This window comes from Haliaeetus albicilla, chromosome 10 (assembly GCF_947461875.1).
Source record: "Haliaeetus albicilla chromosome 10, bHalAlb1.1, whole genome shotgun sequence".
Lineage (NCBI taxonomy): Eukaryota > Metazoa > Chordata > Aves > Accipitriformes > Accipitridae > Haliaeetus > Haliaeetus albicilla.
The window spans coordinates 711,948-738,216 of record NC_091492.1 but is presented as its reverse complement, the minus strand read 5'-3'; the positions used below and the strand labels follow the sequence as shown (position 1 = coordinate 738,216).

Below are 26,269 nucleotides of genomic sequence, written 5' to 3'. Positions count from 1 at the left end.
GGCAGCTGACTGTCAATGCTGGAACAGTGGGAAAATGAGCTATTTAACAAGTAATTATGCAGAGACACTTATTTATTTTTTATGTGATTTACTGAATGATTTGCAATTTTGCACATAGCACAGCTTATTTTGAAAATAGAAAAATAATTTGGAAGTTACATAATTTGCTGACATAATAGCAGCCACAGAATCTCACTGATTTCCCAAGGATCAATTGTGGGCAAAAGACTCATTAAACTAATCTCTAGAGGTTGGAAGAACAGGTTTGCTCAAGACCACTGTGGAGAAAATCACATGGAAGAACAGGTTTGCTTAAAACTCTTCTCTTCCCAAAGTCTCGAGTCTTTGGACAGCTGTTACCCACCGACTGCTGGCAGGAAGGTCCAGGTCGTGCCACCCGTACAAGGGAGGGAGCTCTCGGCTAAACAGGCAGGAGGGTCATACTCTATGAGTCAGTATTTTTCTTCTGAATTTATCATCTCATGCTCTGCAATATAAACGTTTATAAATTAAATAAATTCATAAATAAGTGCATGCATAAACAATGGATAAATAACTACAGGCTACGTACGTAGATAGATAGCGCTAACGTTTGCACGCCTGGTATAGATGAAGCACCAGTATCTCCTGATTCTGCAGCGTGGTTGAAACAGTATTGTGAATTATCTGCTCCTCATATTGATGGGATATTTCTGGAGCATAAAGATAATAATTAAAGTGTCACTTTTTTTAGTTGCATTCCTTATGAAGATCTGCTCAATATTTTATAAGTTGTATTTAGCTTCACTGGTGCCAGTAGAGAGAATTCATTTTGTGAGAAGACTAGACGAGTAGCTACTATATTTTCTAAAGGAGCTCCCAGTGCATGCAGGCTCCAGGAATCCCAGCTAACACGTGCCTCGAATGCTGCGCGCCTTTTGTATAGACAAGAGTTGTACAGATAGAGAGCACCAGCTCATTGTGTAAGAGTTGACATACTGATTTATATTGGCGTCCTCTAATGACAGCGGTACGACATGACCATAAGTTGAGGAGAAATCTAAAAGCTCTTGTAGCTATGTAGGGCAGCTGTACGACTTTATGTGGAATAACCGCAGGACTCTGCAAGCTTCAGGCTGATGTCATGTGCGCAACATGACTCTGCAGACTCCGAGTGAGGGTTCCAGAAAATGTTTGACTGTGTTACATGTTCTGGTGCCACAGTGTGCCTGAGAGGGCAATCATTGGGCTTCTGAGGGTATCGTAGATGCACGCTAAAGGTTTGTCAGTCCTCCTGCCCAGATGCAGAAGGTGGGTAGAGCACGTGTGTCGCAGAGTTGGACCTCTCACCAAGATGTTTCAGAGCCAGACGTCCTGAATAAACAGATTCTCTCCAGAACAGTCGGAGCAAATGATGTTCTGGATAAACACAACGTCTGCTCCGAGTTTGTGCCTAACAATTTCCAGGTCAAAAAGGAGGGCACGTGCAGGAGGAAGAACAGACTGATGGGAGGAGAAGACCCCTGCCTAACACTTGCCTCATGAGAAAGATGCTCACGCAAGGTTATGCGTGTAGCGGTACTTGGGCATAAGATACAAACATATCTTCAAAATACATCGGTTCCCTGATCCAGTGCAGAGCGCAGCTGACAAAAGCGTTGTGGTGAAAGAAACCCGACAGTGTTCTGCAGCACGGGAGCAAAACGTGGGGAGTGCGTGGTCTGCCTTGCTCTGGAGCACTCGGTGTTCTGAAGCCACCTACGAAGAGATGTGTTTGGTCAGCCCATAATCCAGGGCATCTCGCTTGCCCCAAAAGAACTTCACGTATGTGATGAAAGAGGCATTTACAAACCTACGGAGCCCTGAAGCAGAGAATTATTGTATGAGTAATAATAAGCACTTAAATAGCACTTGACAACTTGATTGATACAAACATTAACAGATTAACTCCTACAGGACCTAGTGATGGATATGTGTTTCCCTGTATTGCAGTTGGAGAAACTGAGGTGTAGAGGTAGATTAATTTACTTGCTGACCCACAGTGTGTTGCCAGCAAAGGCAGAATTAGAATTATAGACTTCTTAATGACCAATTAGCAAAATTATAAAGCAAAAGAGCAATAGCTCCAATAGCAACCTCTAGGATCAGTATGAGAGGACACTATATAACCTCAAGATCTCACTTCTAAGTAGTAATTTTAGTCAAGAGTTCATAATTGTATATAGAAATTAGGATTATTTTTATCACGTACTTTGTCTTGCATTTATCCAGTCCTCTATTTCATGTGTGTAGATACTGACTTTACAGATATTTATCTATATTTATATGCATGCATATATGGTTTTAGCAGTACAGCCGTAAAATATAGCCGTCTATAAACTAACTCGGAAATATGACTCTCTCTACTTATTGGCACTGCACTTTTTGGTATGTACATTAAATATGCGTCTATTTTACTACCTGGAGAACACAAAATGAGTGAAATCCAGCTATTTGCCTATTACTCTTTTGACTGAAAAATTGTATATGTTTATAGTTTAGATAGATACACAGTTCATGCTAGGATGCAATAGAGTAAAGGTGTTATTGATGAGTTTGAGATGACGGCAATACTTACGAGTAGTGAAGCCCTGCATGACTTATGCGGCTCATCCCAGAGTAATGCTAATAAATTGTTTGTGTCACACCACATCTCAGTGTATTTTGTGCATGCTACATATTTTACAGGCAAACTATTTCAGAAAGATGTTGGAGACTTTTTAAGAAATTATTTTTACCATTTTTCATAGACTTCTTCATGTGAAGGCAGACTGCCAGTTACCAGGACTCTGAGTCTATACAAGCAGAGAAAAATTGTGCAAATACAATTTTAGGAACCTTTACTTACCCGAAGTATTATTTTTGTATATAATAATGGTAAGAATTTAAAATCATACGTATCTTGAAAACTTCCTAAGCATAGAGTGCTTTACTCATTGGAAAGCTGTAAAATCTCAAAATTCTTATTCTGTTTTTAGTCAGTTGCAAAAATACTTGGTCACCAATATCTCATCACCAGTGACTGAATGCTGTTTTATGCTACACCTCAAAATTGTGCTTTGTTGATAAGAAATTTTACATTTGAAGAAAAACTCCTCTATTTGATTAAAAAAAATTTATTCCTCCTTCAAACACAAATGCCAGCTCTTTGCAGAGCAGAGGTTTGGGACATTTGAAGTAAACTGGATAGAGAAGGATGAAGGTGCAAAGCATGCGTTCTCCACAGCATGACCACCTGCACACCAAACCCCTCTGATGACAATAAGTGGTACTCAGGACTTGATGGGTGGCATAGAAAACATCCCGTGAGGTGTCAGCAGTTTTGGAAAGAAGAGCTATACATTAGTTGATGAGAGAAAACCCTAAATTTCTGGGGTACTGACCTTGCTTTTAGACTGCATAGTTCATAAGGAGTTGAACTTTAAATAGCTGGCTCTCGGATGTGTGAAAAGGTATTTTTGATGTTACTGGCTTCTATGTCCTTCAAGAATCTTGTATAGCTGAATGGGTGCAGCCCAGGTTTGAAAGCTGCATCTGTCTTTGCTTCACTTTTCAGTGTCCAACCTGCGTTGTGTTGTGTCGGTCTGTCAGAGGTCCTGTACTCCCCTGGGCTGGCTCAGTTAGAGGTGCTTGGTGCTTCTCCAAATCAGTCTCGGTATTCGAAGCTGACCTCCCCAACGCAGTGGTAGTCAAATATGGACTTTAGAAGAGGGCTTTGCATAATGAGGAATTTGAAAAACTTCATCATTAAATATGGTTATTTTCAAATAATTGGAAATAATAATTTCTGAGAATATTCTTAAATAGATGTATTTTCTAAAAGTTTTTATCTGAATATAGGTAGCTGACAAGAAACAGATACCAGTATGGTATGCTATTAAGGTTCTGGCCCCAGTCATGAAAGAACTGGGAAAAAAAATGCCATTGTCCTGATGTGCAGAATATCTTAGTCACTCTCAACTCTGATTTATAAAAATGGAAAAAACCAACCCCCAAATCCATAGACTACCTGTATTCATGGAATGTATTTTCATACAAGTACAGAGATGGTGCATAAGATCAAGAAAACAGGAAAGCAGTTGAGCTTCTCTGTGTTTTGTGGAACAATTTGGACTTTACAAAGTCAAAAAACTTCAAACTGCAGGTCCCCAGTAGTAAGGGGGTCCACAGTGGCAAATGCTCCTGCTGTGTTAGTGGGACTTCTTTAATTTTCAGGGAACGGCATTAAAATTTTATTTGGAAGAACTCGAGCTTCCCTGTACTTCCCCAATGAATGTGAAGGAGGTGGTATTCCTCGTAATGCGGGTCTGTATCTTGCTGCAGAACAGAAAATCCCAGGATTCTTTTTGCCCCCCCACGCTTCTGTGCCTCCTGGGTTTCTGCTGGGACGCCCACGTGGCGTGGCCTCCCACCCCAGCTGATGTGTGCTCCGAGGATGGTTATTCCTATCTGCTACCAGCAAAATTTGTCGAACTTTGGGGTGCAGGGGAGGGAGATGCATTTCAAACACTGTAGATTATGTAGTTGTAATTTAAAAAAAAAAAAGGCATTTCACAACAATAACAGGTAGCGATGTAAGACAAGAAGTATAATAAAGGCCTTAAAGCCTTCTTCACATTGCTTCAGCTGGTGATTGAGCGAGACCAAAAAGCAAGAAAATGTATTGCTTTAAACCCTCTTTCGTGATCCTTACAGGGAGGCAATCTCAGCATTTTAATCTCTCTCTCCCAAGCCAAGGGGGTTGAGCACGAGCCGTGCAGCCGCTCCACGAGAGTGCAGAGCCCCTGTCCCCGGGCAGCAGAGCCGCGGTGCTGGGTGCTCGCCTTAGGTGCTCCTGAAATAAAGTTCAGAGACACAAAGAGAGGAGGGAGAGTGACCCGTGGCCAGGGCAAGGCCCAGGTTAGCCTCTGGTCCCCCTCGGTGTGCTCATGCCAAAGCACAGCTGTGACATTAGCAGGCAGGCATTTGAAGCATAATAATAATTCTGCAGATCAAAGCAGCTCTTCCTCAGACAATTACAGTAAAATTGAAGCTCTCCTCCAAGAGAAACGCATGCCCTTGTTGTGGTTTTCCTTTTTTGCCCTCCTTTTCTTTCTTTCTCTCCCCCCCCCCCCTTTTTTTTTTTATCCTTTATGAGCAAATTGCTTTTTCAGGGCTATAGAAAGAGCCGATTGGAAGCTGAAATCCTCCCTCTCTGCCCAGGGGTGGGATTCCCAGGGTTAGACATGTAACATCTGAAGGGTGATTTTTTTTTAAATTGATATCCAAGAATAAAAGAGAGAATAGTAGGAGAAGCTGATCAGGAATGAATAAAGTCTCCTTTTAAGCTGAAATAACCTTCCCCCCCCCCCCAATTTTCCCTCCAGAAAAGCCGGACTGTAATTGCTTGCAATCACTCGGCACAAATTGTCTGCGCGTATTTGCTTTTTAATTTTGTATAATCTGGTCCATTTCGCTCTCTCTGCCTTTGAGTTTAACCTCTCTCTTTCTCTCCCTCCTTTTCTCTCTTGCATGCCTTCCCTTTCTCTCTTGCTTTAATTCTTCAATGCTGCTAAAAAAATTATTATTAATTCACAATGATATTTGATGGCTTGTACTAAGGAAAGGCACTTAGGAAAAAAAAAGAGACTGAGCGGACATGTGCTGCAACTGGTGAGATTTCATTGTTATCTTTGAAGTGTTTGTTTATTTGTATATTTATTTCATTTCTGTTTCCTTAAGATGCAGAAAGCTGTTTTAATACATATAGGATGTCTTCCCCCGCTCCCCAGCTGAGCCGAAAGCAGGAATCCTGTATACCCCATCAGAGGACGATACGTGCTAGCCGAACAGGCGATGTTGTTGCATCATATACTGGGTCTGAATTTCTCAGCGTATGCTTTGGCTAGCCCTTTTTATCGGGGAGCCCCAGGGTTTCAGTCATAATTAACATCTCTTCCAGGTGAACTTGGTGCTTAGTAAATGATGTTTTGGGGATTCGGTGGTTAGAATTTAAGGTTCTCATTTAGATTTTGCATTAAGATTTTCTTCAAGCAGATGCCTGCAGAAGCCAATCTCTCAAGGTTTAGCCCAGCGTTTGAGTAGAAGCCTAGTTGATGTTCTGGAAAAAAATCTTATGTGTTAGAAAATGGTAACAGAGGTCCTGGGAATGAGAAAGTACAGAGATAACATCTGTCAGAATAGTTTCTCATCATTAATACTTCATTTAAAGATGAGTCCATATAGCTTCAGTGGCATATCAGCACTAGGTAAGAGATCAAAGGGATGAAGACCTCTACCACGTTGCAATTTTTTCATTTTATTTTTTTAAGCAACTGATTGACTTTGTCTGCTTCGGCAGCTCTTTCTCCAGCCTAAAGGCAGCTGTGTTGTCCTGCACTATCCCTGACGCTCCCTGTCGCCCTTGTAGTACACCGGGCCAGCGTACAGAGCAGCTCCGTGCTGTTGGGCCATGTCAACCTGATGGTCATCTGGTCCTCTTCCTGCCACCACTTCGGCTTCCCAAAGCATAACGTAGTGTTCTGGTTAACGTACGTGGTCCTGTTGTCTGGCAGGGTCTGAGAAGTCCAGAAGTTTTACTGGGATTTCTGTGGGTGATGTGCTGTAATGTTTTATTTTGGAATCCCTGGTTCAGTATTCAGTGTCTGTGTTTTGGTGTTCTTTTCCTGCCATGTTGTTTGGGGTTTGGTTTGTTGCTTTGGTGGTTTTTCTTCATTCTGGCAATAGAAAATGCTAAAAAAACCAGCAAAAATGCAATGTAAGTCTTATCCATTAATATAGTGCTATGCATTTTCTTGTAACTTTGGGTTTTTTCTTGCTATTCTCAGAAACAATACATTCACCCCACTCCGATTTTGGTGGTAGTTTGTATGTTACTTTTTTTGGTTCTGTTATTACTAAAAATGGTCTGAATTGTTTTACTGCAAAGGAAACATTAAGGGTTTATTTTCTTTTTAAAGGACTTCTAAAGTATAGTATAGTTCTAATCATCAGCAGAGATATTTGTACGAACAAGTCCCCTAGTCTGACAGAACAACTTTGGAAAGAGACCCACGTGCTGCCACCATGTCACAGGAGGGGTGGAAGTATCAGGACCCATCAGAAATCACCCTACTGTTGCTATTCTACCAAGAGGTCTTACCTTCTGCAGATAAGAATTTAACTTCCTATTAGGAATCATTCTGTGGTGGGATGCTCAGGCTCTGACTTCTCTTGAGATTTCTCCTACAGGTAAATAACTTCCCCCCCCAACTTGTAATGTCTTTAAAGAAAAAAAGAAAAAGCCTATGGCTGCATAGAGCAACCTAAAAGGTGTCTGGATTCCATTCTTCAAGCTGTAGGACCAAGGAGACCGGCAGGCACTGGCCTTCAATTTAAATAAGTAACGTAAATTAAAAAAGAAAAGAAAATACAGCCTTACCCTAAAAACAAATAGCTGCTGATTCCCAGCAAACAAACCTGTAGGAAAAAGCAGTGCAATTTAAGAAGGAAAATTCCATGTGTATTTTTCTTGATGCATTTTAGGTTTGTTTGTAACAGATTTATAATGCTTGTATTATTCAGCTTTTCATTTGAAATTCTAATGAGCCTTTTGAATGGACTGGTGCAGGCTAGGAAGTAAAGAGCATAAAATAGTTCCATTGACTTATGATTTTCTGCTGACTTTTTCATTGTCATCCCATATCTTCATTCTCTGTCACCAGACCATTCCGGGAATGTCCTCAGTTGCCTGTTTGATAGCGCATTGGAATATAGGAAACTGTATGAATTGCAGATGACTTGATAATTTATTCAGATGTGGTCTGTCATCTTTAGGTAATAGGAAAGACAGCTTTAAATACACATTGTGAGTGGATTTGAGATTTTATACAAGTTTTCTTCTGACTTTCTTCCTAGACCATGAAGAAGCGTATTTTTCCTCTGACTCATGGTGTCTTTCTTAACTGCAGAGCCTTGTTCTGGAGGGTTTCAAATTTAGCCAGAACTGGCTTAAAAGATAAGAATGCCTGATCAAAGCAACACCTTGTATGTATTCTATCTCAACAGCGAATGCAACAACATCTGTTGAAACACATTAAGTTTGTGGCAGTGGAATTTTTTTAGAGACTAATGTTATGCTTTTAAATAAGATCTTAGCGGGAAGAATTGCATCCCTTTGCTGGACCACAGGGTTTGTGAGACTAGAGACCCACAGTTCTAGTTGGTTAATGGTAAAGGTATTATGTTCGGTTTAAGCTGACTCTCTTCCAATCACCATGTAAGATTTTTGATAGCTGTGAATGTTTGGACCTTTTTGTTCCCCTGAGCTGTCTCTTCACAATAGATATTTCAGGGTCTTTCAACCAGTTAGGAAAGTTCATTATATTTTTAATACAATGTAAAAAAATTAAAATAATGATTTGATATACAGGCATTGATGAAAGATGTATTTTTAAAGTAGTAAATTAAAATCTCATTAATATTTCAGTGAGAATATTTTGTGCTTATCTGTTTCATCTCTATTTTTGACCTATGGCTTGGAGTTCACAGCATGAAGGAGATGGTGAAATCTGTTCACCATAAAATGTTAATTATAAGTAAATTACAGCACAAACGTTCAATCAGCCACATTAATTCTACATAAAGTGAATTATTGTAGCAGAAAATTTTAAAATGTGACTGAATTTTATAATCTGCATCCTCCATTTTCTACCTTTGCTCTTACTGCTGTGCTGTTCTTCTCCAGCATGGCTGAGCTCTTTGTGCACTGATGGTAAGTGCTTTCTGCTTAGATTATGTTAAAAATGGAAGAGCACAATTTGATCCATTTGTTTGCAGCCTACTAAATGTCTCTTAAATACAGAAAATTTTCTTTGCCCAGTGAGAAAATGCAATACCATTTGAAGGGTTTGAAACGCAGGAGCTGTGATTCGAAGCGTGAAGCTGTGCAGGTCCTGCTCAGGACCCTGGGAAGGATGGACGCCGGTCGTGCTGGTGGCGGTACCCTGGCAGCCTGTCCACTGTGCGACCTGGTGTTTGAATTATTGTAGTGGTACGTGCATTTCCAGGGCGCTGCCTTCAGTTTTAGTCCTGTATTTATTTTGACAAGCAAAAGGCACAGCTGAATCCCCATGTACTTTGAAAATTTAGGTGGAGGTCTTGCTGGCCTCCTGACCCCTGAGGAAAAAGGTTTTGTTTTAATACCAAACTGGTATATAATGTACCTTCCTTTGTAAATCCAAATGTTGCGTCACATTGTGAAATAATTCCTGCCAAGATGCAGAACGCAAGAAATGCTTAATGTGCTCTCTAGGGATCATTCTGGTGATAGTCCTGAGAGAGCGTTAGGACTCTCTGTCTCACCAGTGATGCCAAAAAAAAAAGAAAAATCTTGTTTGAATAGTTTTATTGTGGTGTTTCAGGTAAAAGGTCCACATAGTGAAAAATAATGTGTTTTACATTTTACCTATAACTTTGTGGAGTTTCTGGGAAAGCAAGAGAGAAAAGTGAACGTTTACTGTGCAGGCGCTCCAAGTTTAGAGACTCGATATTGCTCTCATCCTATTCTGTTTATTGAAGTGTTTCCTGAGTCAGTAAGTTAGGTGTCGTTGCAAATTACCATCTTGACTCTAAAATGCTGTAAAGCGTCGCCTGTTAGATTGGTTTTGAATTTGACTTTTTCTTAAACCCTTGTACAATGACAGCTAGACAATTTTTTGATACTGAAATGGTGGCATCGTTCATTCCTACTGTTCTCCTTACTTTGGAGAAAAGCTCTTGAGCTCAAATCCAAAGGAAAAATCCGAAGTGCCTTGTGTGGCACAGCTCAAAAATAGGTATCAGCAGCAAAGAATTGGTTTCTTCTCACACAAGTTTATAGAAGGCTTTTATTCTTTAGAGGAAGATTGCCTATTTGCCACTCCTAAGTGGTTTATAGACTAAGGACTTCCTAGCTGTTAGGTAACAAATCTGCTCAGATCAGAGCATAAAGCTGAATAATTCTGTGTGCCAAGTGATCTTTCCTGAAACAACTACTCATTGGTGCCAAGATCCTCTATTTTGATAACTTTGTACAATTTTTCTGTGATGTAAGTCAAACATTTTATTTGTCATCTCAATGAAATAAACACCACCCACCCCCCCCCCAAGTTGATCCATAAACCCTGTAGATGAGTACTGGGTATCTCAATGCTTTCTGAATTTGGCTGCACTTGTGTTATTTGAACTCTGATTTTGCCATTGATAGGAATGCTGTAGTTGTGCATTGTTGTGAGCAGATACTTGGCTTTTCTTACATGGACTAGGCCTTCTAAATAAGGGAATCTGGGGACTTGCATTGTCTTTTTAACCGTTTCATTGAAATCCATGAATATGCTTTCCAAAAGTTATAGTACTGTGTGACAACTTAAAATGTTTTAATTCTCATAAAAGATGGTAAAAAATGGGAATCCAGACACATGCATGAAAGGAGGACCAGTTCCTGTGTAAAAGTGTGCCTTCCTCAGAGGAAAGGGAGCAGAAGAAATTTCCAATTTGCTAATAGTAGGTCTGCTAATCTGCGAGTGTATGCAGGAGCTGGTGAGCCCATAGCACAGCGAGAGAACCTTCGGGATTAAAATGGTTGAGAGGGAAGAGTTAGAAAGCTGATCCCATGAGATGGGAAGGAGCGAATCGGGGCAAACTGAATCTCGCAGCCATGGCATCTGCTACCTGAGCAAGTAGCTGAGTTACAGACTTTGTAACTTATGCTTTGATTTGTCCCTTCAGTGCTCACAGCCTGTGCTGCCAGGGCAATGCCACACGAGTTCTTGCAGATGCCGCTCCATGTCTCTAAGCTATCGTGCCTCCACATATCTGAATCATTCACCACCAGCATGAAATGTGGGCTCCAGAAAATGTGTGCATGAGTCACTGAGATTTGAGCTGCTGAACACTGCAAAAGTTTTTGAGAGAAATCTCTCAACGTTTATTGGGAAATGAAGGACTCTCTTTTGTGGTAAGGTTTGATAGGAAGGCTAAATGAAATCCAGAAATCTAAACAAAATAATCTGTGAAAAAAAGAATTATTATCAGGAAGATTTTTTGCACAAAATATGTAAAACTATCACTGTAGTACGTGCATTTCTGACTGATGTAACTGACAGCCACGATATCCAGTTAGTCCAGTACCTTGCTGCCGGCACCCGGGGCAGATGGTGCGCGTCCAGGTTTGTTGTGAGGTTCTGCATCCCCAGCCTGCACCATCTGAAATGGTGTTCTCGCGACTGGGTGCAGACCCCTGTTTGCTTCCATGCCCCTGTTCCGATAGGCTGCATGGATATGAGAAACTTTTTTCTCATGCAGATGCAATGTGATACAATGACTCTGTGAGATTACTCTGTACCCAGGCAGATCAATGTATGTTTGTGTATGTGAGCTCTGCTGACTAGCTATACTGTATAAATAGCATCTGCTGTACAGACTTATCTAATCAATTTGGTGCACAGATTTACTTTACAAAAAGGCATACAGCTCGCAGCATTTAGGCTATAATAGGTACGTGTGAGTGAATGATGCTCAAGAGACACAGAAAGTATAACCGTTTGAACAGGTGTGGTTAAAGATAGGGTGGGAAAAATAAATTATCACAGGGACCTGAGAGATCACACATGCATTGAACCTGAGCTAGTAGACTTATTTGAAGTATCTGAGGTGTGCTCAACATTTAGTCATTCAGAGGCACTATATTATGAGGAGACCAAGTTCAAATACAAAGACTTCTCCTAGTTGCATTCACCTTTCATGGTTTTTCTCAGGGCACAGCACAGTTAAATCATTTTCATTTAATAATTTTCATTTGAAATCAAGGGTTTTGTTAGGTTTCAATCAGCTGCCTTCATCAGCTAATAATAAACATTTATTTGTCTCTTCTTTCCTATTCTCGTGTTCCATGCAGCTAGCTGCTGCTGGGGTACATTATGCACCACGCATAAAGATGGATTTCAGTACAGCTGAAAGGTACCTGGGCAAGGTGTAATCTTAAAGACAGATTCATCAGCATGTTAAAAGAATGAGACGTGATCAGTAAAGCCCCTCAAAATGGAAAAGCACAGAGGAGAAAAAGTGTGAGGCACGGTGGATGCTGAGAGCCCTTGTTTTCCAGTAAGCAGCATGATTGGCAGCAGAAATAAACACTAGCGGGAAGCTTGTGTATCAATCTAATTGTATAATTGCAGGTTGCTTTCTGCCTGGTTTGATGTGCAGATTGTAGTAATGTGTAGTGTCTCTTTGGTAATTTGCTATTAAATCCAACACTAGGAAGTAGTTCCGTTGCTTCCTGTATGGATACCTAATGTTTGCGTTCATTTATCTGCAGTACCTGACAGTGTAACCCACGCCTATCTTCTAGTACTCTGTGTTATTTTTGCTTATATGGTGTTCAAAGTTTTTTCAGCAAATCGCAGAAGGTGAGTTAGATGTAAAGGTCAAAATGTGATAACTCATTACACAGTGTTGTAAAAGTCACCGCCAAGAGCTGAGAGCAATGTTTAATTATTCCCTCTGAACTTGTACAAAATATTATTTTATATATATTGTAATCAGTACACTGAAAACACAGTCTGCCTGAACTTCTGCATTGGGCCTCCTCAGAGCTCCCAGTGGGTCACTGAACAGGAGTGGAAGAATGGTGTTCAATGAAACTCATACAGGAAAAAAATCCTTAGGGTGGGAAAAATGTCAGATATTATCTTTGAGGATGGATGTAGAACAAAGCCACAAAGGGAGGAAGCTCCTACTTACTGGGAGAATAGGAGAAGGCTCAAACCCTATGAGGTCAAATGTCCATCTAGCCCATTATGCTTTCTTAATAACTTAGTAGTATCCAATGTTCCTACCTTTGTTACAATTAATCAGCTTTTTTTCCAATGCAAATATCCCTACCCCTGTTCCTCAGTAATAAATTGATCTCTGGCTGATGATGCTATAATTCCAAACCAGAAGTTCAAAGGCTTTATCTCGGAGCACTAAGGTCTGTTACAGAATGACAAAGATTTACTTTTCTGATTGCTTGATGGATCTTTGCAACCGTTTTGCTTCCTATGTGCTAGTTGCTTTTTGTATGACTGTTTGCATCCTTTTCAGTCTGTTTCTTTATTGTGGTTGGCAAATCACTTATTAAAAAAAAATAATAAATTAAAGCCAAAGCCATCACGTGTTAGTTGCTGTGACTTGCAGAAACACAGGTTTTTACAAATTCTACTAAAAACATCCTTTGAAAGGTAATTCTAAATAGGTATTGCCAGGCCACGAGCTTTTCCATTCAGATGAATGTATCCATCTGCATCAGTGTACTTATACCATATGGTCCAGGGTATAGTTTCAGCAACAGTAGCTAAAACGTTTCTGGGAAGGTTGCAAAAGTTTTTAATATGCTCTGGGATGCACGACCTGCTTAGTTTCAGAGGAAGAAGGATTTGTCCTGTGCAGTTCAACCATGCCATGCCTCGCCAAGTTTCACCCCAACAGGAAGGCACGGCACGCGTTCGCCTCATCACTACTGCAGTAACATACACAGAGGTAGCACATAATAAATTTCTAACATGCCCCCCCTCCCCCCCCCCCCCGCAATCCTCACCAAACAACAATCTATAAACAGCGTCCTACTCGGGAAGGAGAAGAAGGCAGAAACTACACAAGGCACCTGCAAGTCACACTACTTAATGAACATCTAGAAAGCACTTGGGTATCTTGCTGGTGGACAGAGATTGGTTTAAATAGAGTGGAATAGAAGAGTTGCACATAGGTGAATAGGAATTAAATACAAGATTCTGCATGCTTATATTGCAAAAGCGTATGGCCTAATGTTACAGATAATGGCTATTCTTTAGGAACTGATAAAGTATTACAAACCGACATGGGTATTTTTGAGCCAATCTGTAGGAATTAATGCTGAGTTATAATCTTCTCCCAGACTGACTAGACAAGTTAAAGTTCCAGACCTTTTCTTTCAAATTGTATCCATTTTTAGATAAATTTTGATAAAATGCTAGCAACTGACTGTGTTTTGTTTCTAGATTCCATACCTTTATGTATAGATTATAGTCTAATCTAGCCATAGTACTGTCTATTAAATAACTGTAAATGAATAGATATTTAAAGGGGAAAAAAAAAATCATGTTCTGAGCACTTTACTTAGGAATGTAAGATGAAAAGCCTCTTTCCCCTATGTTTCATGACCTATATGGGGAGAATAATAGCTAGATTGTTATTTTTGCCCCATGTATGCAACAGTGTTGATATGCTGATTATATGATGCATTTTTTGTTTTCTTGTGTTGAAAATTCATAGTGGACCAACAGGTAGACAGAAATGCAGTACATGCGCTATTTTCTTGCATATAGATAGTTGATATCTATTGACCATTTTTCGTGATAGAGTTGCAAAGGTTTGGTGAAGCACTGGTGAGATGTCCTGCTCTTGAGGCGATATCTTCCCTGTCGTGTGAATTGGTGCATAAATAACACAGACACCTATATAAGTCAGGGCTTTCTTCCTCCCCCTGCAGTGCCTTGACATAACCTCAGTACAGTTCTGTCCTGCCTTGCTCAGACACTGATTGCATCCCCAAAACTTAACCTCTGAACCCCCAGGGGTTACGCTCAAGCCAAAGATCACTGAGCTTTTAAAGATCAAGAGGATGTCAGTGAGGAGGGATGGCTCGCATTCAGACCTACGATAAGCTTTAGACACTCATTAGTCCTAACTGAATGCCTGAAAATAACGTGCAGAATTTCAGCTTAGTCAACAGCAATGAAAGACATTTATTGCATTCGGATTACCTTGAAATGTCTCCTGCTTGCTGGGGCTAGCAAATGGTATTATCCAGAGGGAAGAACCCTCTGTCTAATGTTCCCATGAGGACGGCTGTGTCCTCACTCCTGCAAATACAAACTGTTCTTGGCAAGCGGAAGTTTAATTAAGAGCCTCCCTGAAACTAGCCAGGCTGGGCATTAGTAGCCGTGAGGGGCCCTAGCGAGTGTGTAAGGAAACATGCTGGGAAAAAGGCTTGATTTCTGGTAAATGTCATCAGACTGCTGTCTCACTTTGTACATCCTCGCACGCACGCGTTTTTAATACAGTTGCACTTTGTCTACCTGGAATATGCAAATAGTATTCAAATTAGATCTCAGCGTTCAGACTGTCAGCACGTACCCCACAGCTTCCCTCTAGCAAGTGACTAATGGGAACATGTGTTCTTTCTATTTTTATAAAGCTGGGGGAATAAGGGGAAGGAGGGCCCGAGCCATCGGGATTAAAACGCGGCTGCTCTTTCCCAAGGTCTTTTTCTGTCCGCAGAGTCCGTTGGCAGAACCGCGCCAGGACGGCTGCCAGCCCGGGCGGGCGCCGCTCTCCTGGGCCAGAGTTGTCCCGGGTCCGGCGCTGCGTCGGCAAAGGGCCGCTGCTGCGGGAGCTGCCCTCGCGCCAGGACGTGTCCAGAGCCTGCTCCGCCGCGGGCTGCGGGTGTTTCCAGGTCTCGGGACTTGGAGAAGCAGCACAGCGCAGAGTCTGAACTTTTTCGATAGCGTAGGCCATCTTCTTTCTTTTTTCCCAGTCCATTTTATTCACAATTAGACACATCACTATATTTGTTAGTGTTCCTATGGCAACAGCTTTAACTGCTTACATAGAAATGAAATGTCAGGAAACTATTTAATGCTTCTGTGGATGACTTAATGTGATTTAGCCCTCTGGTGCAAGGAGAATCAGCCTCGTCTAGTACTGGGCGCTGGCTCCCAGTGCGTGCTCTGGGCGGAACCAGTCTGGCTTTGTGCATCTTGGGCTTTCCACTGCTTTGGAGCGTTTGCTCTTGTCTCTTAACCTGCATCCTTCTCAGAGCAGGACATTGCCTTCTATTGATTCTGAAAGTTGTTCAGCAATAAAAATTAAAATAATAGCGTGTGATTAACACACATCTACCATTCCCAGAGGACTATAAAGCAGATGCTGAGGGCTCGCATAGTGCTGAACTCGGAGAGCCTAAACTCCTGATCACTCTCTAGGTCTTCTCCAGTCACATGTAATGTGTACTCGAAGTAGGGACAATCACATGTCTTGCAGAAACTGTTGTTCCTTGCAAAGTAAGTCAGTGTGGATGTCACGGTCTGCTCTCCAGGTCTGCTTTTCAGGGCTGCTGGCAACACAGGCTGGAGCTGCAGGGTCTGCAGGCACAGCTCCACTGCTGTTTGTGTCCTTGCGTGAAGGGGCAACAGCAGCTGCAACAGCTCGCGCGTAGTCTGTCCTGTGCAACGAGTAGGATTTGGGTCCTATGGAAAAAATTGTCATGAGATAATAAGAGATGGTATCTTAATGCATATGCAACAAGGAAACTTTTTTTTCCCTGCTTTACAATATGAATGCTGTTCTTTTAATAAATATTTTTCTCTGTGGATTTTCCTAGCTTTTTAGAAACATAAACAAACAAACAAATCCAGGAATTTCATCATATGTACTCTAACAGACAGAGTGGGAACCTTTCACTTCACAGCCTAAACTGCTTCTGCCTGCACTAACAGAATACATGATAGAGGTAGTTAATGATCACCTGCTTTATGGACAAGCCACTAGAGAAGAATAAGACGTATTCTGCTGGATCTCTCTGTATTTTCTGACAGTAAAAGAAAACTAAGTCTTGGGAATTTTGGTTGGTCAAGAACTTTTTGGGAGAGAGGCAGTACAGGACTCAGTAGCTCTTTCAAGAGGACTGAATGAAACTTCTCTCTCATCCTGGCTGTATGAAGTCATGATAGTTTCCAGCCCTCAAGCCTGGATGGTTTAGAAGAATTCTTGTGTTCCATTGGATCTTATGTATCTAAATGGATAGCTAATGATATTCTGAAGAATGATTTTTAATATATTAAAAATCAATTTATCTGCACTATTGGACTCTTATCTTCATGATCCCCCCGTTATAATTTAATCCTTTCTGTTATTGCACTCTAATTAAAATTGGCAAGCACATTAACCAAGAAGATCACTTTTAAAAAGAGGAAACAGTCTTTATGTGTTAGACTGAAAAATGCACAAATGAGTTTATATATGTTAAGGGGCATGAGTGGGGTAATCGCACAATGTCTATAAGGAAGACTTTCTTTCACAAGCTGCAGCTCAGTGGGAAGTGATGGAACCTTGTTATTGACTTTATGACCTGTTTACATGACTCAAGCAAATCAAAATCTTGCTCTGATACTGAGAGAATCAGAGAATCAGAATTGATATTTTCCAAATAGTGTCATCCCTGGAAAAGCCATCCTCTGGGGCTGCTCCAGGTCCACATTTTAATGGAGAGTTACACTGCTGCTCTGCAGACAGGGCTGTGTTTTCAATATGCTCATTTCAGGTGTTCTGCTTTCGAATAGAAATGTTTTCAAAGGGGATGCTCTTCCCACCTCTCCCTGAGACACAGATCTCCAAGTCCTAGGAAACGTGTCGTTTTTCTCACCCTCCCCTTCTGTTCCTCCACTGACACTTGCAGCTTTGCTGTCCCTGCAGAAGGACAGAAGCTTCCTGGCCTCGTTCGCCAGCTCGAAGCACAACCAAGGTGTTTCCTTCTGCTTTTAATAAGATTGTCAGCACTCCTTTCTGTTCTGAATGAGTAGAGGAGTGTGATTTAAGCAGCCAGAATAGGAAGCTCACTCTTCTTAATTAGCACTAATGCAGTGAAGGTTGTTTTCTGGCCCTGGCAGAGGGGAATGGTAATTAATATGGCAGGGAGACAGCAGAGAGCCAGACGGAGAGTTCAAGGCCAGCATGTGTACCTCCGACCCCAGGTCAGTGGCGGGGGGGCGGCGGGCAGAGGCAGCGGGCGTCCGTCGGCCGCGGGAGACAAAGCCCGTCCCCACGGGATGGACGAAGCACCAGCGGTGTCCCTCAGCCTCCCTGCCCAGCTCCGCACCTCCAGCCATGGCAGTCTTTCCCCCCCTTAGTGTGACCAGCCCTTCCGACCCCCAATTTAGGTGCTTTTGTGTTCTAATGAACAACCTTCGTCGCACCTCTCAGCATGGCCTTGGGGTCGATTGTCTCCTGGCGCATGTCGGCTGCTGCCAGCGCCTGTTGGGTCGTGTCGGCAAAGCCAAGACCAGAGGAGAGCGGTGCTTCCATCTTCCCACTGGGAAGTTCGAAGTCTCTGCAGGGCACCATGCAGCCCCTTGGAGAAGGTGCTGCAGGCAGACCGAGGGCGAGCAAAACCTCCGTGTGGTCACGTTGACCAGTGCCGCAAATATGCGCACGATTGTACGTTATTCCGGCACCGTGTTTGGTTGTAGCTCAACAGCTTAACCAGAATTAAGAGAGTAAGGGAGATGCGAGCAAGGACAGGTTATTTGCAGGTGGAGTTACGATGGACAGAAGGTGATAACACAAAGAAATCTCTCCTAATAGTTGTGTTCATACTCCCTTGGTAACTGGCTTGGCAGCCCTGCGCTTCGATGTTGATAGGGATTTTGTCTGTTCAGGACTGCGGTGCTGAGCCTGGAAGATATTATGCTAATTCTCTGTCTTGGTGTAAAACAGATTTTATTCAGAATATTTATACCTCAACGATCTTTTTGGTATGTTATATACCCATAAGCTTCTAACAACTTGCTTTTCTAAACATGTATTCAAAACGTAAGTGTTCAAAGCAAGTTTATGTACCTTAGTCACATGAAGAGGTGAGCAGTGACCTCCCCTGACGTGCATATTCGAGCAGAGGCTGAAATATGATTAACTGAAGCAGCCAGATTGCAGGCAGAGTTTTATGATTTGTCACGTGCTTGTTCTTACCCCCCAAAACAGGTTGCCCAGGACTGATGGGCACCACAGCAACAGCCAGCTGGTACTTGCTGTCCATTTTCATCCAGAGGCTGTGCAGTAGGTACCTAATGTTATGCTCAGGAGAAATGTAGAAGGTTTACTTAATTTGCAGTTCCTGATTCTGTTGGAAAGTAGAAACTGAATGACACCTGGTAAAAGGGGTCTCAAGTTAGTCGTACGGTTTGTAAAGACGTTGCAACTTGTCATTTTAGCTAGGAGAGAAGTCAACCAAACCCCTAAAATGAGATTTCCCTGGGTCCCTGGAAGCTAGATAAACCAGATAAATGTAAGCGCTACAGGATTTACTCCTTAAATGTTCTAATAAAAATGGTTTAGCTGAGGAATTGACTTCCTCAATTAAATGGCCTTGAAATCACCTTTTGAAAAGCCAGGCGGTATTTAAAATGTTGAAGAAAAAGCAGTGTGTGGGGCAGACAAGCCTTTTATGTATCTGGAGCAGTATCCCTGAAAAGCAACTTGGTAAACTTTTGCAGGGAAGCGTTATCCTAGAAAACACATCTCTCAATATTTAATGACTGGAGGAAACTCTGTGCCACCAAAAAAGAAAGTCCAGGTCCTGAGGTGGTGTTGAGGATTCTGCCACAGAAGTGGGACCGAAAAGGTGATGCTGATCTGGTTCGTTAGCTGAAGCACTGCAGGCTTGGTCCTGGGAGCTTCTCCTCCCCTGCTCCTTCATTCCTTTTTCTCTTCCCCCGTGGCATTAACCCTGAATGAATAAAGCAAATGTTTATATTTTGAATAAGAATAACCTGTGTAAGTGTCCACCATGGATAGAAGGACTGTTCTCTCTGAAGTGAGTAGCAGATGCTTCTTTCCAACAAGTAAAAACAAGCACTAGCTCATATGTGACCCTTCCTGTTTGGGTTTTGTGGTGGTGTTTTTGGGGGGGATTTTTTATTTTTCTTCATTCTGGATTTAGGGTATTCTCCTTATAGATCACAGGGGATTTGTTTGCATCTTTTCTATTTGCCTGTTCTGGGAGCTGAAGTCTAGCTCACCAGATGAGAAAATGCATGCAAGCATTCTTCCATCGGGGACCAGATGCCGGCAGGAGGCATCTTGCTTCTCGTGCCCAGCCATCCCCCTGCACTCAAAGGCTGCAGTAATGTAAAAAAACACTCTTGCATTTTGTCTGCTACTGTCCATCAAGGACTGAGCAGAGACCAGAAGACTCATGTCACCTCAGACTGAAGTTGAAGTAAGGTCAGAAAGGTGAAAAGGCAATATTTTATCCATTAAGAAACCCAAGGCATTTGGATTTGTGCCAGAGCAGCAAGCACTAAATCATCATATCCCAACTGGGGGATTTATGGCAGAGTTACAAAGATGATAATTTATTTAAGCTCTTGTGCTTAGAATGTTTTTTCCCTGTTGATTCTTATTAGCATGGAACGTTTTACACTTTTTAATGGGTATCACAGTGAAAGAGAGAACATTTGCAAAGAAGTGTTATACAGAATGCATACGCCATTTAAACTAGCTGTTCTCCAGGCTTTCAGAAATGTAAACTTTTAAAGATAGAGGCAGCGTCTTACATTTTATTAATCATATGTACATATGAAAACTGTCAATATCTTAGGTTTGGAAATATAAGTAGCAGTTTAAAAACTCTTTTAAAATAAAGCATGTCAAAATACCAATTTTCTATACAAAACTGACTTTAGGAACAGGTCATGGTGTGGTAACGAGAGTGATACTTTCCAGAATCATTAGTGTTCTGCCTTTGTGTTCTGTGTAGGAGCAGTTCTCTGCTTTGTTCAGTCTTACACTGTTACCACAGATGCTTTTCTTTAATGAAAAATGTTTACATTACTGTTTCATTAGCTAAATTAATGGTATGCATATGTGCTGGCTTGTTCTTAACAGTTTACTATGACGAGTTTGTGTCAGAACGATGCTTATAAGCAAAACGGCAATGTAGAAAGACAGTGGAGCTGAGCAAAATGTTCCACTAGCTGTGATAAATTCTGGGCTTTTATTTGTGGCTTAAGTTACCTTCTGTTGTCCCAAACCAACAAAAATTAAGTACTGAGCATGGGTGGTGGTAAGCGTGGTGAGCACAGGCAGACGCTGCGCAGGGATGTGTTTGCTGCGTGCCCAGTGGGAGCGGACGGAGCGTGCCGTGACCGGGTAATGCCCGAGGAGAGCTGCTGGAGGCTGTGGCGTTTTCTGCCTGTTCCTTATCCTGGCGATGTTTGCCACCTAAAGGCGGGGGCAAGATTTGGGTTTTGGCATGTTGGTTTGGTGGGGGTTTTTCCTACGCCTATTTTCTAGACGTGGCTTGTTAGAAATCCCACTTTTGTATTTGCTTGTTTTTCTAAGTTATTTGAAGGAAATGGTAGGAGTACAGCCTGACAGTCATACCATGGGACTGAAAATCCAAAAAGAGTGGTACTTGTCCTGAGTTACCATTAATTCTCGGGTGCCTTTGGCAATTCAGTCAAGGCCCTGTTCCGCCAGCACTCACGCCCAGGCGTTACGTTACATTGCTCATGTTGTGTCCCAGACTTGGGTGGAATTCCCCCGTGCACAGGAGTGCCAGCAGGCTCAGGAGCTCTTTGTAAAGCAGGACCAGCTCAGGAAAACATTTGTGTTTGAGAAGGCACTTAAGTATATGCTTACCTTTGGACTGATCAAGAAGACTTTAGTATATGTGCAAAGTTCAGCACGTGCTTAAACATTTGTTCAGCTGCTTTCCTGTACTGGGCCCTGAATGATAAGTATTAGACCAGAAGTGTGATGAATTACTCCATATGTACATCTCACCAATGTAACTTGTAGACTAAGTCCAGAGTATAAATAGATTTTAATGGGAAGATTATGTGCTGACCTACAACCATGGGTTATGTTTGTAAAAAGCAGAAACCAAAATTTAAAATAGACTTTTCCCACAGTTAAGCAAATTACTTCATATGAAGTAGCTTGCAGCGAGGATGCCAAGTGCTTCTCCTTGCTTTAGGCAGCCTTCTCGTAGATGATAGCTGGGCTTGTTACTCCAGGATTGCAAGCATCGTGTATTGGTAAAAGAAGGCTTTCAAGGAGTGACAATCTAACATGATGATTAATGGCAACTGAGAAGATTTCCAATTTAGACTGAGTCTACACAATAGATTGATGCGTTGTATATGAACTTCTACTGACGAGGCTTTCAGGTTTTGTGTGCAAATTTAATCCAGTGTTTAAACATTCCTCCTTGCAGAAAACTCAACATGTTAGTTGTTAACCATGAGCTAACACTGTGGTTTTAGTTGTTTCAAGCTGAATTAGCATGTAGGTAGTACTTCAGTCATACTGTGCAAGCATCTGATTTTGAGTAAATTATTACAGATTTAATCTTCATTCAGGTCGTTGTGTGTGACTCAGCGACATGTTAGGATTGAAAGGTGGCAGGCAGGAAAATTTTGGTTGTTTCTTAATCGGTTTGTATGTCTTTGTCTGGCAATTACAGATTTTTCATTCTCTGCTGTCAAAAATTATATGAGTAAGAGAATGTAGCAATCTGAAAACGAAAATGGGCATTCCTAAAATCTTACTTAATTTCATTTTGCAACAGTTGAATTTTGTTTGACTCTAAAACAAGTTCCCATGAAATTGGTCTAACAGTAGCTGTCCCTTTTCCCACTTCACTGACATCGCGCGCTGCAATTGGGGCAGCAAATGCTTATAAAGAGTTTAATTGTGTCCTCTGCTAACGGGCCGCTGAGGGCGATGCTCCCATCCAGCCCGGGCACCTGGGCTGTGTCGCACCTCGGAGGTGGCACCGGCCCCGCAGCCCGCACCGGTCCCTTCTTTCTGCTCAGATGGACGTGACGGTGTCGGCGTGCCTCGGGTCGCGCCGCCGGGCGCAGTCCGTTTGTGCGGGAGCTCAGAGCTCACCGTGGCCTCGTCTGGAGGTTGCTGAGCAAACGGGGCTTTCCGTTTACAGCGGCAGGATTCGGAGCCCTCGATTTTCACAGCCAAATTTTCCTTATGCTCTGAAGCAGAGTGTTGTGAAAGCTGCGTAACAAAGAGAGGAAAATATGTGGGGGAAAATAACAACTTATTTGTCAGCTGACAAGGCGGGGGGCTCCGCTGGCCCCTGGTCTGACCCACAACAGCCATTTTTCTGCTGTTTTTTCACCACCCAGTTGCTCATGGAGAAAAACACTCCTAATGTAGAGTGCAACACAGGGCCTGTTTGATAATCTGTGTTGAGGCTTCCACAGAAATACTCTGGAATTAATGATACCACTGAAATTTTCACCAGAATAATTACAGTATATGGAATACCAGGGTTTAAAAAGCACGAACCAACAGCTGGGGGCATGTCCCCGGGACCAGGGCCCGCACAGCACGTGCTCCCCAGATTCTGGATTTGCTGCTGGTGTGAGTTGTTGTCATTGCTTTGATTTTGTTTGGTGCTTTTGTTTGGTAATTAAGTAATTTCTGGATTTTTTTTTTTTTCAGTACTAAGAAAGTATAAGTTAGTGTACTGTCTAAAACATGGTTCAGTGAACAAAAATTGAGTTTTCAGACTGAGTTGCTGGCTAATCTCACTTGTGTGCTTTCTCTGTCCTTGGTTGCTGCTGTTCTGAGAAGTAATCCAGCATAGTTTTGAAGAAAGCCAAGTGGCTAACCTCTGCTAGTCAGCACTGGCAGAATGTAGCCATTTTATTTTGAAAGAAATATTTTAGGTATGAAAATCCTACCTATTTTCAATCCTTCAATTTTCAGTCTAAAAGCAGTTGCAGTGTTTTCTTCAAATCTAAATAAAATAATAAAAAAAACCCAAAAAACCAAACTAGAAATGTGCAATAAATACAGCCAAAGGATTTGCACTCCCCTGCCTCACCCCCTCACCCCCAACATTCAGCTTGGTCTCAATTTTTAAAAACAGTGCAAGAATCTTTAAGTTTAGTTGGAGCATGGATATTTAGCACTAGAATTAATCAGGTGAAAATGGCTGTTAAAAATTTGTCTTTGTTTCAGATTGGCACAAAACAAATGTTATTTCACGATAAAGAAAATCTTCCTGCGTTGGAAGAAAGTTAATATATTCAATTTAGATTGTAATGTTTTCTACTGAAAGGAGTTAAAGGGAAGTGTAATTTTGACATTTAAAACTGAAATACTTGCTCTAGAAAGTGTTGAAAGTTTTGTTTCTATATTGAAACCTCTTTTTTTGGTGCATTTTTCCCCAAAATGCAGTTTTTGTAAGATCTCTCAAACAGAAAAATTCTGTTTTCAGAAGGAAAGTTGTTTTGCCAAGGCTTTTGAATCACCTCCTCGCAGCATCCTGCTGGGTTGCTCAGTCCATCATGACAGCTGTACGCTGGGCAGCCGTTCCTACATCCGAGACAGTCCTTACTCCAGGATAGGGAATGTGGTCAGTATGGGTTTGTCCCGCTGTCTCCTTCCCGCTTCCCGGGATGCTGAGCGTGGCGCAGGGCCCTGCCCTGCCCGGCTGGGTCTGCTGCAGGGCTCTGGCTCCTGCCTTTATTTACACGCCTGCGGTCGGGATCGTTGCTTCTGCTGCCGTTATTCGCAGAGTGCCGATGAGGTTACTCCCCATCCCTCGTTGGACCTGGTTTGAACCCCGCTGTAAACGTACTGTTTCCCCCAGCTGAAGCTGGCGCTTGGTTTAGTGTCCTCTCTCTGTAAGAATCCTGCTGCAGGATCATTTTCTCTTGGCTTCTATTTTTGATGGTTATCTCCAACAATAGACTCATGTTCCTCCTCTGTCTGTTCCAGCCTGACACAGTTTAATGCAGCAATGCCTACGGGGGCTTGAAAAGAGCAGTCGTGTGCCCCCCCCCGCCCTTTTTTCCTATTTTTCTTTTTCTTTTTTTTCTTTTTTTTTTTTTTTTTGGCCGAGGCCAAATTCCTTCACCCAGGCAGAAAGATTGTCCGCGCTTACTGGCTTTTACTTTTAGAGAGACCATTTTCCATCCGTCCGTTGCTTTCCTGCGGAGTGAGTCTCCCACTCCATTCAGAGGAGAAGGGTGCATTTTGCGCATCTGCCTTTTGTTTTGCCTAAGCCTCTGGGACTCATAGAAGGGGGAGAAATTGATAAAAGCAAAGCATTTTGCCATAAAAAGAAACTAAGAGGGCAATGGAAGGCCATTTGTGTAATTCCCCAGGCTGTGTCTCTTTGAAAGTGAAGGTCTGGCAGAGTCTGCATAACCCGCTGACTTTGGATCTTCCTTTATGCTTTACCATGTGCAATATGTTCTTGTATATGAATTAAAGATTAAAGGCAACTTAACCTGTATATTTCTTTTTTTGCAACATTCTTTGGTAGTGAAATGGTGAAGCGGTATTTCTGATCAAAAAAGGGGTGGGTGTGTGTGAGCGTGTAGGGAAAACATCCGACAGTTTACACACCTCTCAGATCAGAGCTGCCATCTCACCATGTCTGTACAATGGGAAAAGGCCTTGCAGGCCTAAAATAATTATTAGCATTTATATGGGGCTCTTTTTCTCATGGATCTAATGCTGGTTTATGATTCTCAGTGGTTTGCACCTGCGGAGATTGGTGTCCGGCAGAGCACCCGGCTGCACCAGGGACGCGTGCTGCGGGGCAGCGCAGCCTTGACTCTGTTGTGGGACAGATCAGGTGCGCTTTGCACCTAAATACATAGTCACGTTTTGCATTAAAGATCAGCGTTTAGGAGTGGCTGCCCGTATTCTGCCACTTCCACAGGTGAGAAATGAAAGTCGAGGCACCCTTCTCAGGGTGCGGTGAGAAATACAGCCATTTCTGCTATTGCTACAGGGCACATGGAGTCAGTGTGTCATTAAGGAGAAAACTGCTTCACAGTGGAAGAGTTTGTTCTGGAAGCTTCTCTGATACCGTTCCGTTGAGTGTAGAGTCGGTACTGAAATGGTAAAATATTTCTTTTGTTTATTTTGAATCTAGCTGAGAGCAATAGGAGAAGGCAGAGTGAGGTAAAGGTAGGGTAAAAGTTAAAGCTATTTAGATGATTTAGTCTTTGAAGCTTGTTTTGTGTGAATCAGAAGCGGTGTGCAGTAGAAAAGTATAAAAGGAGCAGGCAGGTGGCATCGCTTGCTGGCAGTCGCCGTGCTAGATGGAAGGATGCGTCTTCAGGTGGTAGTACAGCTCAAGAAGAGGTGTAGAGTATGCAGAAGCAGAACTTGCTGTCTGGAACGGGGAATCGCTGAGGCTCCCGTGGAGCCAGGCAGCAGATTGCAGCGTGGGAATCCCATGCTTGTAGTTTGCTATGTGAGATACCAGCCCAACCAAGTGGTTTGGAGCATCCTCCCACCGCAGGGCTAGGAGCGTCAGGCTCCCCATGCCCGCACGGTGCAGCAGCACCTTGGAGTGCGGAGTTCCATTCTGGACACCACAGGACTGAAAGATATTGACAAACCAGAAGGAGATTAGAGAAGAGCAACAAAAAGGATTAAGGGGCTGAGGGGA

General features: G+C 42.3%; 1 protein-coding gene across 2 annotated transcripts in view; it reads left to right on the top strand.

The window, feature by feature from the left end:
- Positions 1–26,269, top strand: part of ZFHX3 (zinc finger homeobox 3) — a 665,450-nt gene that overhangs the window by 316,479 nt on the left and 322,702 nt on the right. Inside the window, exon 1 of one of the 2 annotated variants that reach the window (XM_069793180.1) lies at positions 5,370–5,670. The exons of the other annotated variant lie outside the window; for it this stretch is intronic. The gene's annotated coding sequence lies outside the window, so the exon portion shown is untranslated. Of the gene's footprint in view, positions 1–5,369; positions 5,671–26,269 lie in introns of those variants that run through there. 2 annotated transcript variants of the gene reach the window in all.